This window comes from Ambystoma mexicanum, chromosome 5q, assembly GCF_040938575.1.
Source record: "Ambystoma mexicanum isolate Mex_15411 chromosome 5q, UKY_AmexF1_1, whole genome shotgun sequence".
Taxonomy (NCBI): domain Eukaryota; kingdom Metazoa; phylum Chordata; class Amphibia; order Caudata; family Ambystomatidae; genus Ambystoma; species Ambystoma mexicanum.
In genome coordinates, this window is record NC_090933.1 from 898,295,398 (window position 1) to 898,308,009 (window position 12,612).

Consider the following 12,612-nt stretch of genomic DNA (forward strand, 5'->3'; position numbering starts at 1 on the left):
AAATGTGTGACAAACTTAAGAGTAAAGAATGCACATATGTTCCAGGTTTAAGTAATTGGTGTGTAAAGCATTCAGCACAGGCCTATGCATACAATATCTGACAGGTCTTGTTGCAAATATCTTAGTGCCATATTATTTCTTACAAAATTAATCGTTATGTATATTTATCACCCTCCTTTAGCACATTTTTATTTTACATCACAAATGCTTGACATTCTACTAAGGACAATGTGCACTTCAGGTCAAATTCTAATAATGGGTCATTTGAACCTAGGATTAAATGACCCAGCTGATGCTGATGTGTCCCACTGATGGTCAATGCTTTCCACCTTAGATTTCCAGCAATCCATGTCTCAGTCCATGTTAGATTGGGTTCTCTATGTAAATACGAAGCCTGTAACACTACACCGCACCCACAACAATGGTCTGACATCATGTCAGAGCAAAATCTTCATTTTCGATTTCTGACTAAATCACACTTACCTATTCCATTACAACAAAGCCTTTCAACTATTTCCTAGCACCTAGCATTGGATGACTGAGCCTAATCTATTCACTTCTCACTTATTTCAGTTGTTCACAACATTGCTTCTCAAAGTCATAGAAAGTTTAAGCCAAGTTCCACTCATAATAGTTGGTTTAATAGCAAACTAAAGAAATTAAAAACCATATTAGGACAATGTAAAGACAATGGCCCTCATTACAACACCGGCGGTAACCAATGGTGCTATTAGCACCATGGTTGCTGCCGGTATTGTAACGAGTCCGCCATGGTGCAATGGGGAATTACCACCCCATTCCAAGGTTGGCGGGGCGGTAATTCCCCATTGCACCATTGGCCATTCCCCATTCCCATTTTTGCCCCATAGGGCTCAATGGGAATGGGGAAGGTGGTAATTATGGTACCGCAAATTGCGGTACCGTAATTACCTTCAAGGTCCCTTTGCGGGTCCCTACTTTAACGGCTGGTCCAGACCAGCCGTTAAGGTCGGGAGCTGCAAAGGGACCTCGTAATTAGGCGCTAAGGGGTTAACGGCGCCGCAGCCTTTTACGGCGCCGTTAACCCCTTAGCGCCAGGGTCGTAATGACCCCCAAATGACAAAAGGATCCCTCCCCAGCTACAAATTCTTAAGTTAAAAAATTACATGTCAAATATAACAACGCTATCGTTGATGCCAAAATGCTTATAATTTTTTAAACAGTTTGAAGTAGTAGATTTAGCTCTTAAAAATCTTTCCAATACTAGAAAAATGTGATTTAATAGCAGTAAAGATAGCCAATAAGAAGCTAGATCCAGACTCTTTGTAGATTTCCTTACTCAAACTCATGCTACTCGAAAATGTAACTTTTCCTCAGTTACTCCTGGCCAAATATTTAAGATTGTCAGCTCCATTAATACTAGTACTTGCCTTGGTGATTCATACCCCTCCATCATGTTCAAGTATTGTATTTTAAAATTCAACTCCAAGTGAACCCGGAGGTCCTTTAAGATGAGGTAACATTCTAAAGGGGGAATGGGGATGCAGAAATTACTCAAACATCGATAATAAAACTGGCTATTAGCACCTTGGTCCATGCCGGTAAAATACTGGCACTGCCTTGGAGGAAAGGGGAATTACCGCCCTATTCCAAGGTTGGCGGGGCGGTAATTCCCCCTTCCCCCATTGCCCTTCCCCATTCCCATTTTCGCCCCATACGGCATGATGGGAATGGGGAAGGTGCTAATTACGGTACCGCAAATTGCGGTACTGTAATTAGCACCCTGGTCCCTTTGCGGGTTGATTTTTAACGCCTGCTAAAAAGTACCAACCCCCAAAGGGACCTCGTAGTAAGGCGGTAAGGGTTAACGGTCACCGGTACCATTACCGGTGACCGTTAACCCTTACCACCTTCCGTGTAATGAGGCCCTCTGTCTGTTTTAATAACAATTATCTAAAACAAGGAGTACAACGGACCTCAACGATGTTTTGGCAATAAGATCTCATCATAGTTCATAAAAACAAATTTATATACTAAAAACTCGTCATCATTGACTTCAGGCTACATGGCAAACTAAGAAAACGTATGTGGAACTGTGATTAGATAACAGGAATCATCTAGGTATACTTTCTATGGGGTTGGGGGTTGTGATTGGTCTCTACTGTCAGGTGGAAAACTCTGCCCACCCCTAGTGCAGGTCATTGTGAGCATCATCACACACACAACGTCTCATTGGGTCTCTAAACTAGAGGGCTCTTTGGTACATGGCCCTCTATAATTGGTTGGCACACTTGTACTTTTCTGGAATATTCCAATTGTTAGCAGCACGCAAGTGTTACGCTCACCTGGTATCCAGGGGGACGCCACTCAGCCCTGGTTGATTGATTTGCACCTGGAATCCTCTTCCCGATCCCGGGTGGGGCCTTCGATGGAAGTCGGGCCTGAACGCACAGGAGGACTGGGTTCAAGACTGGTCGGCTCAGGTAAGGTCTTCTCCCACCTCCTCTGGGTTCGGCCCTTAGGCCCTCTCCTCACCTTATTGTAGTATTCGGTGTGCTCTCCTTCCTGCCTTCTTTGCAGGGGTGCGTAGTCTCCAGTGGGCTAGGGCGACCAAGTTACTTCACTGGTGCGAGCCCATTCAAGTGTCTTTAAGGTAGGTCTTACAGCAGCAGTCTTTACTGTTCTTGCATTCCTTTCTTTTGTGGTTAATGTCTTTTCTTTCTCCCTAGGTGAGCAGGAGATTCGGCTTGTTGTGCTGGTTGGATTGAACACCTGCCGGTAATGGATGGCGCAAGAAGCGCACTGCAGTTCGGTAAGTAACGAGCTACGCGCGGCGCTGCTTCGCCTTGTATTTGCTAACCTGTGTTTCTTCTTTCATTACAGGTCGCGATGGTCTTCACCGGTGGGCGTGGTATTCCGGAACGATGCCGGCCAAGAGGTGACCAGCCAGGTGAGGTTCTCGTGATGTTCGTGGCTTATGTCGTGAGTAAACCTTTTCTACCGTTGTCTTTCTCCCTCTCCTTTCAGGTTGTTTCGTTCCGGTGAGTATGCAGTGTCCAGAAGATGCAGTTTACTGGATAGACAACCGCAAGTAAACAGAATCCGGGACGAGTGAAGGGCGGATAACAGGATGGAGTTTGCAGGTAAAAGTCTATTAATGATGTTCTTTTTCTCCTCTGCAGGCTCGTTGCTCCGATGATTGCCGGTATCAAGGACACTGGACACGGTGAGCATTACGCTGCAGGCTGCAGAATAAGGCAAAGCGTGTTCTGTTGTTTGGGTTTGGTTTAAATAGCCTCCCAGCAAAGTAGCCCAGGTAAAGTAGTCCCAGGCAACCACACCCAAAACTATACTGCATAGTCTAGTTCTAGGGAACTAGGCTATGTGAGTGCCTCCTTGACTGCAGGCCCAAGGAAAAGTAGTCCCATTCAAAGATGTTCCTCATACTGAATATGAGCCTGGCGCCAAAGGCACCAGGACTGACGCCAAGAGAGTCTTGGAAGAGGGGATAAGGCCTCCGAGGCCCTAATGGAACCCCAAACCCTGACCTTACCTGGCATGTGGACATGCCAGTGGGGGTTTTGGTTAAGGGTCGTGACAGCAAGCTGGTACCCCAGGTTCTGGTGGGTCGGACTTGACCATGCCTGCCCACCCAATTAGCCCATCATCCATCATCATTCAAGCTGTTTGCCATGAGAATAGGCCTTTGAACTTTTCCTTGCAATTAATACTGCTCCTGGGAATAGAAGGGAGTGTGAGCATGACCTTGGGCCTCATTACGAGTTTGGAGGCAGACATGTCCTTAACAAAGGCATGGCTGCCTCCAAATTCGGGTCTGGGTTCCCTGAATGGGGAATTACCGGGCCATTCCGACCTAGGAGGGCCCAGTATTTCCCCATTCAGGGAACCCGAACACAGACCATCCCCATTCCCATTCAAGCCCCCATAGGGCTCAATGGGAATGGGGATGATGCTAACAACGGGGCCGTTAGTAACAGGCCCGTTGTTAGCATGCTGGTCCCCTCGTGGGACCCGCAAAGGATGTCTGATCATGACCTTGGGCCTCATTACGAGTTTGGAGGCAGCCATGTCCTTAACAAGGGGATGGCTGCCTCCAAATTCGGGTCTGGGTTCCCTGAATGGGGAATTACCGGGCCATTCCGACCTAGGAGGGCCCAGTATTTCCCCATTCAGGGAACCCGTACACAGACCATCCCCATTCCCATTCAAGCCCCCGTAGGGCTCAATGGGAATGGGGATGATGCTAACAACGGGGCCGTTAGTAACGGGCCCGTTGTTAGCATGCTGGTCCCCTCGTGGGACCCGCAAAGGATGTCTGGTCTGACCAGATGTCCAGAGCGGGTCCCACGAGGGAACCTCGTAATGAGGCGGTATGGGTTTAATGGCGCCGGCACCTTTACCGGCACCGATAAACCCATACCGCCAGGGTTGTAATGAGGCCCCTTATTTTCTGGCCTCAGCTTAGCTTGCCCAAAGTCTATTTTTATCTGACCATGTGACTGGAGACCACATTTTGAGCTCCTTCATTGTATTTATTTAATGGTATTAAGTGAAAAAAACTTGGCACTCATTGTCCTTCTATTGCACCTTAACCGGAGCTCAGCTCTCGACTCTGGTTCATTGTAGTATTCCAGGCTAGTTAACCAGTTTCTTGTCTGCCTTAATCCTTGACACTGGGATAGGAAGGCCTTCTCAATTCTCCTTCCATCTCCAGCCGGGCTTATTCTGCTGCACCACACTTCATGTTCTTCCATTCACAGGATTTTCAGTTTGCTAAAATACGATTTGGAACTTCCAGATTCCTAGGCTTATATATACCTTGGCGGCACCGCCTGCACTATTCACTACATATAGCCAGCCTTCACGAGTACTTAATCTACTTGCGTTGCTGCATCTGTACACTTATAAAACGGTTTGTATTTTCTTCTGTGCTCTTCACACATGCGATCTTCATTCAGCATCTAAAGGGTCACTTGATTCTATGTTTTGTCATCAGATTCTATATAGTTTATTCACTCTCCTTCTTGTCATCTCTTCTGCGTTGTGCCACTTTGCTTCATTTGATGTCTCCAATCTCTTCTTTCATCCGTCTTCAAGTGCTCTTCAGGGATCTTTACCAAGAGGCTGTCAGCTCTTCGTGGATACATAAAGAATGTTCTTCTTAATGGGTACTTTGCTTCGAAGGCTGCTTGTGTTATTAGCATCATTACAGGTGTCCCCTTTGTCCCTATTTCTGGTTCCTAACATATAGGCAGGTTAGGGGCAGGACTTCCGGTAGAGGCTTTTGGCTCCTCCTCTACACAATATTTACTGAATTTGCAAATTGGTCATTTTTAGGAGGACAAATCCCAGACTTTTTGAGGAGGACCTGGGTAACACCTCTGCTAAAGAAAGCTTATTTGAATTCCAAAGATCCCCAAAATGAATGTTCCATCTCTAGCAACCCTTTTCTATGCTGAATCCTTGATAAGGTGGCCCTGTTACAGCTTCAGGAGTATTTGGAGCATACGCAAATAATACACGACTTTCAATCTGGTTTTCATTCTAGAAGGATCACTGAAACAACCTTGATTGGTGTTAAAGCTCAATTACTTAAGATCATGGATAAAGGCTTGGCAGGATTGTTAATGTTGCTAGATTGTCTGATGCTTTAATATCCTAGACCATACCATACTAAGTTTCAGTGGGAGTGGAGTGACCAGAATGTCAGCCAACACATCTAAGTGTTTTTTCTCAATCCTAAAAAGGCATAGTTGCCCAAGTGGACATAGACGAGTAAAACATGAAGGGAGTCAGCATGAAGTATGGACTACCTTAAGGAGCTTTGTTGTACCCCTTATTACTTAAAAACTACCTAAATCCTCTGCATGACTGGCATATCTCTAAAAACATAATTTTTCAAAAATATTCGGACAACACTCAATTCATCTTTCAACTTCATGGGGATGGCAATGGCGATTTCAAATGCAAAGAAAATATTTTTCAAAACATTGAAGATTGGATCGGAAATAACTGGCTTAGCTTAAATACGTCTAAAGCTGAATGTCTAATTGCATCTCTTAATTCTCCAGGATCAAATAGATCTGCTGTTTATTAGGTAATCCCTCTTTCAAATGCAAATATCAAGACTCTGCAATCTGCACGTAATCTTGGGGTGTACTTTGATTCCTCACTATTAATGATTCAACAAGACAAGCCAACAAAGTGGTTAGTATTTCTATCATTTTATGATTTAAATGCGCATCAGTAAGTTGATTTTAGAAGATCAGTAGCTGGGGTACCTGGCGTTGCCTGTGTCCTGATTGAGTGGTGTCTCATGTGCCCTCGAGGATGTCGCTCTTGTCCTCTTGTCGGCAAGTGTTGCTTCAGTTTGCTCTGGCATCTCATTTGCCCTGGAGAAAGTTGCTTTGGTCCTCTGGTCGGAAAACTGTGCTGCTGTTTGTTGTTGTGTTTCAGAAGCTCTTGATGTCAATTTTCACTTTGCATCAAATGGAGCTTTTCCAAGTGATGTTTGTTTTTATGTGGCATGTTTCAGTCAATTAATGGCTTCAGCACATTTAAGAAAATGTCCAAGAAAGATTGATTAGCTGGTTGTGCTCTGTTCTCGTGATTGAACTTAAGTAAACTGTAAACATGCTGTTTCCAACATATGGAGTGGCGTAATAAAAGAAAAAAAAAATGTTTTTATTTCCCTTTAACAATGCTTTAATAAACAGTTTTGAACTGTATACTGTAGTAATACATGTTAAAGGAATAACCAACATATCGACATTTTGTTTCAGACACGTTTCCAAATTTTGCCTCCTTTTAGTACCTGCTGTAGTGAATCGTGGTGAGCATCAGTAAATTAGGGTGTCTACGGAGCACATCTTTTGCACTCAAACATAGAATACAATCTTGCCCCATACAAATGAATAAGGAATCCATGCAAAATTTGGTAGCAATGGGTTCAACGGTTTGGATTTGTATGGCCGGACAAACATACACACACACACATACACAATTTATTTAGCATATAAGATTTTTGTATCCAAAGATAGACTACAAGCTTGCCCCAGACAAAAGAGGAATCCATGCAGAATTTGGTACACATAGGTTCAATGGTGTGGATCTGTATACCGGACAAACATACACACACACATACATACATTCAGCTTTATATATAATGATAGTACATCCATAGCCAGAGCCATCTTCAGCAACAGAATTAGTTATGGGAATGTGCTGTTAATCAGCATCCCACAAAACGTACTAGATCATCTATAAGGAGTTTAAAGTATGGCGGCTACGATAGCCACTTGCACACCTCAGAAAACACATATTTCGCCTATTCCCAGAAATCAGCATTTTTACCCGCATATCACAAAGTCAAATTTAAAGCAAAGACCATTGCTTCAAAGTTTATATGGAATAGGAGTGCAGTATCTTCTTAAAAGCTTAACGTTTTAGTTCCCACATGAGAGTTTTACGAATTAATGATCTTTCTATATTCAATATTCAAATGGTCCAGGGCTATGCTGCAGTTATTTCAGGCCTGGAATACTTTACCCAAAGATCGCCGCAATATTGACCAAGTTCTTTGCTTCACGTTCAAACTCAAAATCTTTCTGTTTGAGGGAATTCTTTGCAAGCTGACGTTATCTACCTACCCAGCACTTAGATGCCTGGGGCCGTATGAACTATATAAATATTTCATAGTGAGATAAGCTTAACTGTGTGTCTATCATATGTAATAAATGATTGAAAGAAGACGTCATGGTTACTTATATTTAATATGATTATATGATGCCCTGCTCAAATTTATAAATATGTGTAATATGTCACTCCAAAGACACATACACATCAGCCCTGCCCTCCAAACACTCCACTGGCTCCTGGTCAAACATAGGATACAATTCAAGGCCTTCTGTGGCCTGCACATGTTCCATTGAGGGGCCCAGAATCCACTAAGAGGGAATTAATCCTCTCAAGCAACACAGTTTTAGAAGTAGCAATAACGTTTAACCAGAAACATCACAGAGGACGTTACTTCTCATTTAGGTATACCAAGCTCTGGAACTGAATACCCAGGTGTCTGTGCATAGAGAAAGACAACCTGATCTTCGGGAACTCGCTCAACCTCCTATTTATAAGACTGCATACAACACAACAGAATGGCGCCCTCAATGACTAGACCAAATAGAAACAACCCTGGATCAGTCTCAACCAACATCAATCCTGACCGAAAAAGTGGCCAGAAAACAAACTGACAAATGAACACACTACCAAAGGGGGTGCCGTTCTTACATCTTACAACACAAATGAGTTCCATAAACAGGCATCCTAAATGACTATTTGCAATATCCAACAGAAACAACAATCATGGCAAAGCGTAACACCACTGAGATGGGTCCCTTTCAAGTTAGTCCTACCAATGCATGCCCAACACCAGTTCACACAACTTTAATTATGGGGATCACACTGAGTGTGGTCCACAGCTTTGCTGTTTTCGTAAAATGCAACCCAGAACAACAGCTCTACCCCTCCTTCCCCTGGTGCACAACAACTTGGCTAAATATACATTACAAAGTCCATGTCTGTAGCTTTTGCAAGACCCCACCAAGCTAGCAGCTAACCTGTCCTAATAGCACTGTGATTAAATGGATCTTCTGTTCCCTCTTCCTGCGTATACATATACCAATGGATCACTGTCAACCCACTAAGAAACATGCTGGCCGTCAGGACATATATCTCAAGCCGGTACTCATCAAAACTTTTGCACCTGCCTCCCTCTCTATACCTCTATCCCGCTGACAACCACTACACCTCCTTTATTTCTTGCACAGACATGAACAGCTTAACCGCCAAAATGGCAGAGGTGTGCTATATGAGAACTCTTCACTGTACTTTCTAATCCCTGAATTCCCCGAATGTCCCATCTTGAGAAATAATGGGGTTTGCTAGGCTGCCTGTTTGAAGGACACGGTAGGATGAGAAACCACTAACAAGCCTCTTCTTGAATTTCTATTTCATCTTTAATACTACCTGTATCACCTTTCTCTACTGCACCTACTGAAAACATCTGACAAAGCATTGCTTCAAAGAGCACATCATCAGCCCATTTTAAGAGTCCTTCTGTACCCATGTCCTGTCTGTCATCGCACCTTGAGCACCTGACTCCCACTTTTCCTATGCTTTCTTCGTCTCCTCTTCCCACCTTGTGCCAATATAGCCTAACATCATTCCTGTGTACTTTACTTTATAAAGATACAGTTTGTTTTTAAAAGCAACACTGTCTCTTCTCTGCCTAATAGCAATTGTGAAAGCTTACATGTAGCGTACCCTATTTACTGACATGAAAGTGGAAAAATAAGATGGTGTGGAACTTATGGCTTCAATTTGGTGAGATTGGAAAATGTCATGGATGTGAGGAAACATGCTTAGACAAACCCTGTGTAAAGGGAGACCATCTGCCCTCCATCAGCTTTGACATCTGTAGACTCTGGCACTGGAGACTGGACAAAGCAGGTAACAGATGCCGGGATGGTTCACAGTCATCTTTAATACAAGTTCAGAAAGACACACTGGAAGCACACTGAGCTCCTACAATCAGCTGGCCTTGTATAGGCCTTTTGAGAATGATGCAACAGGCTTAACTGTCACTCAGCAAGTCACATTAGCTAATTTTTGGCATGCTCTGTCTGACTGACACATAGACTGATTAACCCATTCCAGTCTCAGCTAAACATAATTACACATATTTAAACTCCTGACAAAAACTTGGCAGCTCATACTGTGGGAAACCTCATGAGCTCATCTTATTTGTTGCGAAGTAAGCAGCTGTTCTGTCTAATCAGTAGCTTTCGCATGCTCTTATCTGATTTGCTACCAATCATGTCTGCTTTTCTTGCCAGGAAATTGTAAATATACCACACCAGATTCAAATTCTGCCAAAGAATATTCAGCATCAGAATGATCCAGGGCTTTGCACATCTGCTTTCAAGACACCATTTTGTATTTGGCATCCATGTTAGAAAATATCTCAGTCTGTTCCGCCTCACTACCAAACGGCAAACCAATTTCCTGAATATATTTGACATATTCATGATGTGCGTGCAATACCTGAGGCACCCTTCACTTCCTGAGTCATTCTGACCCCAAAGAAATATGTCGCCCTATATGCCACAGTAATGACAGCCAGGTCAGACCCATCACTTGTCCCACAGTGCGCGTGCCCATCAAAGATCCAACCATGTTATCTGCAGGGAGCAGATTTACTGTTAGGCAGAATCCTGTGCAGTTCCCTTGGGGACCACTGCAAAAAGATTGATCCCACCAGCTCAAAGGAAGAAGACTCGTCCAGCAGAAGATCTTCTCTTGTCGTTGGGAAAGTGGTGAGTTTGTTGCAGCAGGGCTCCACCGGTGGTGTCATCGTTGCAGATGGCTCAGCTTCTTCCCTCTTCGGATTCTTAGGTCCTGTGGCGACTTCTGAAGTTCCAGCCCCAAAAGCCCTGCTTTTATGCAGAAAACCCCCCATTCAACAGCCTAGCTGTCAATCAAACATGCTAAGTGGTGAGCCGGGCGGCTCACCACTGGGCCAATCAGAACAGAGTGCGACTTGAGTTGCTAAAGCAACACAGTCCAGGGTGCCAATTCCCCTCCCCACCCATCCTGTGGAACCCAGACAGAGTGGCACCATTTGGAGGGCTTCTGTGGAGAAGCACGCCAAAAAGTGGAACAAAGGGCCCGACCTTGGTTGGAGTTTTAGAAAAGAGTTCTGGCAAAAAGACCGAAACGTTTGATTTAATATTAAATAAATAAACCAGCGGTATCTTTAACATTGCACCAAAAAGTTGTGCGTTTAAAATCAATGGGAAAATCCCATAGGAAATATTCCGGTGGAATATTTTGCGTGGTAACCACTGCCACCAGCCAGAAACTCGACAAGGGGGGACTGGACAGTGCCGCCTTGGAAACAGACCCAGGGGCAATCGAATTAACCCCTTCCGGTACTTCCACGATATGATGGTTTGTACTGGTTCTGTTCACAATTCTGGACTAAAGTCACAATGGTGACTTTACATGCCCTGGGAGACAGTAGTCAGTCCCAGGGTATGGAGTCTATATTTGGGGGTCACTATGACACCCCTGTGTTACTGCACTGAGGGTGCTGTGTAACACACATGAAAAACAGATGATACCCTATGGAGTAAATGACCCCAGAGCCCATAAGCACATACAAAGTCAAAGACATACCTCAAATCATGCCTAAGAGTGGGAGGAAAAGAGTCTCACTCTTAGCACGAGAAAAAAACAAACCCCAAAAATGCAGCAAAGCTGCTGGGGGACTCACTAGGTTTGGGAAATTAGCCTTATAAGAGAATTCTCCCTAACATTTACAAACAGAAACATGTCTGCCTGCAATCCCCTGCCTCTCTCCACTCCTTGTGGATAATCACGAAAATAGTCAGGGTGGGACCTGATGCGGCCAGTGTGTTTGTGCCCGTTTCCATGCCATCAAAATGCAGCTGTGATTGGCAGAAGTAGATTCCAATCGACGCTGGTTAAAAGCATACAGCATTATGGATCACTAGGACAATTAATTAATTAATTATTCTTTTATAACCTTCCAAGACAAGCACATTGCCCCTGAGCTATCCTCTTTGCCCAATCAAACACTATGGGTCAACTGCGTTATGGAAAGACAGACTTGTCTTTCAACTCACACTTTTGTTAATTACAATGAATTATTCTGCTTCTATTTTAAGCACTTTTATATTTACAATTTACAGGCCCCATCTAAAAAGAAGGAGGACAATTCTGAATTGTAAAATCAATGTGAGGCCTCTTCTTGCTCCTCATCCTGGGGACACTATGTACCTGCGACAATAGGTTTCATTGGAAGGCGAAACACAGGAAATAGGTGCCTGCTTTAGACATTGGTTGACATATTTTTCAGGTTCTTATTATTTTTTAATTTCATGCTATGAGTGGGGACCATTTTACGATAATGTTGAATTCACAACTATGCCAAGGTTTCTATGGCTGTGAAGGCTCCCTGACCCAACCCCCTTAGTTGAGGACCATATTATGTTGGCACCTGTTATAATTTACCCTTTGAAAAATACATTTTTGTCTCAACTTTGGAAGCCTTAAAAACTGACATATGGCAGGTCAACAAAAGCCATCTCACCGCAAGTCCAATTTACTGCAGGCATTTCAATGCAATCCATCTCAACGAAACTTCACCTCCAGCCATCTTACTGAATTTGGTTTCTTGTTTTCTAAGTTATAGTCACACCTTCTTTATTGCAAAACAAGGAGAACCCCTCTGATTCCATCATTTTTGTCCCTACTGACTTCTCTCATCCCTTGACGTCACTTGTTTTTTCTCCTCTTTTTTTAATTGACTGTAATGTTTATTATATAAATATTTACATTTCATTTTAAATTTTAAGTTGCTTAAATTCAGATTTCATTTTGTCGAGAGGGCCTTGCAGAAAAAAAGAGTTTTCCTTGAAATGTGCGTCATTGAAATTGATGAGGTCAAAGGGGTTGGTCCCCTTAAAAACGCCTTTATTGGATTTTTAAAGAAATGCAGATTCATGCTTCATGCATAGGGCTAGAGCGGGA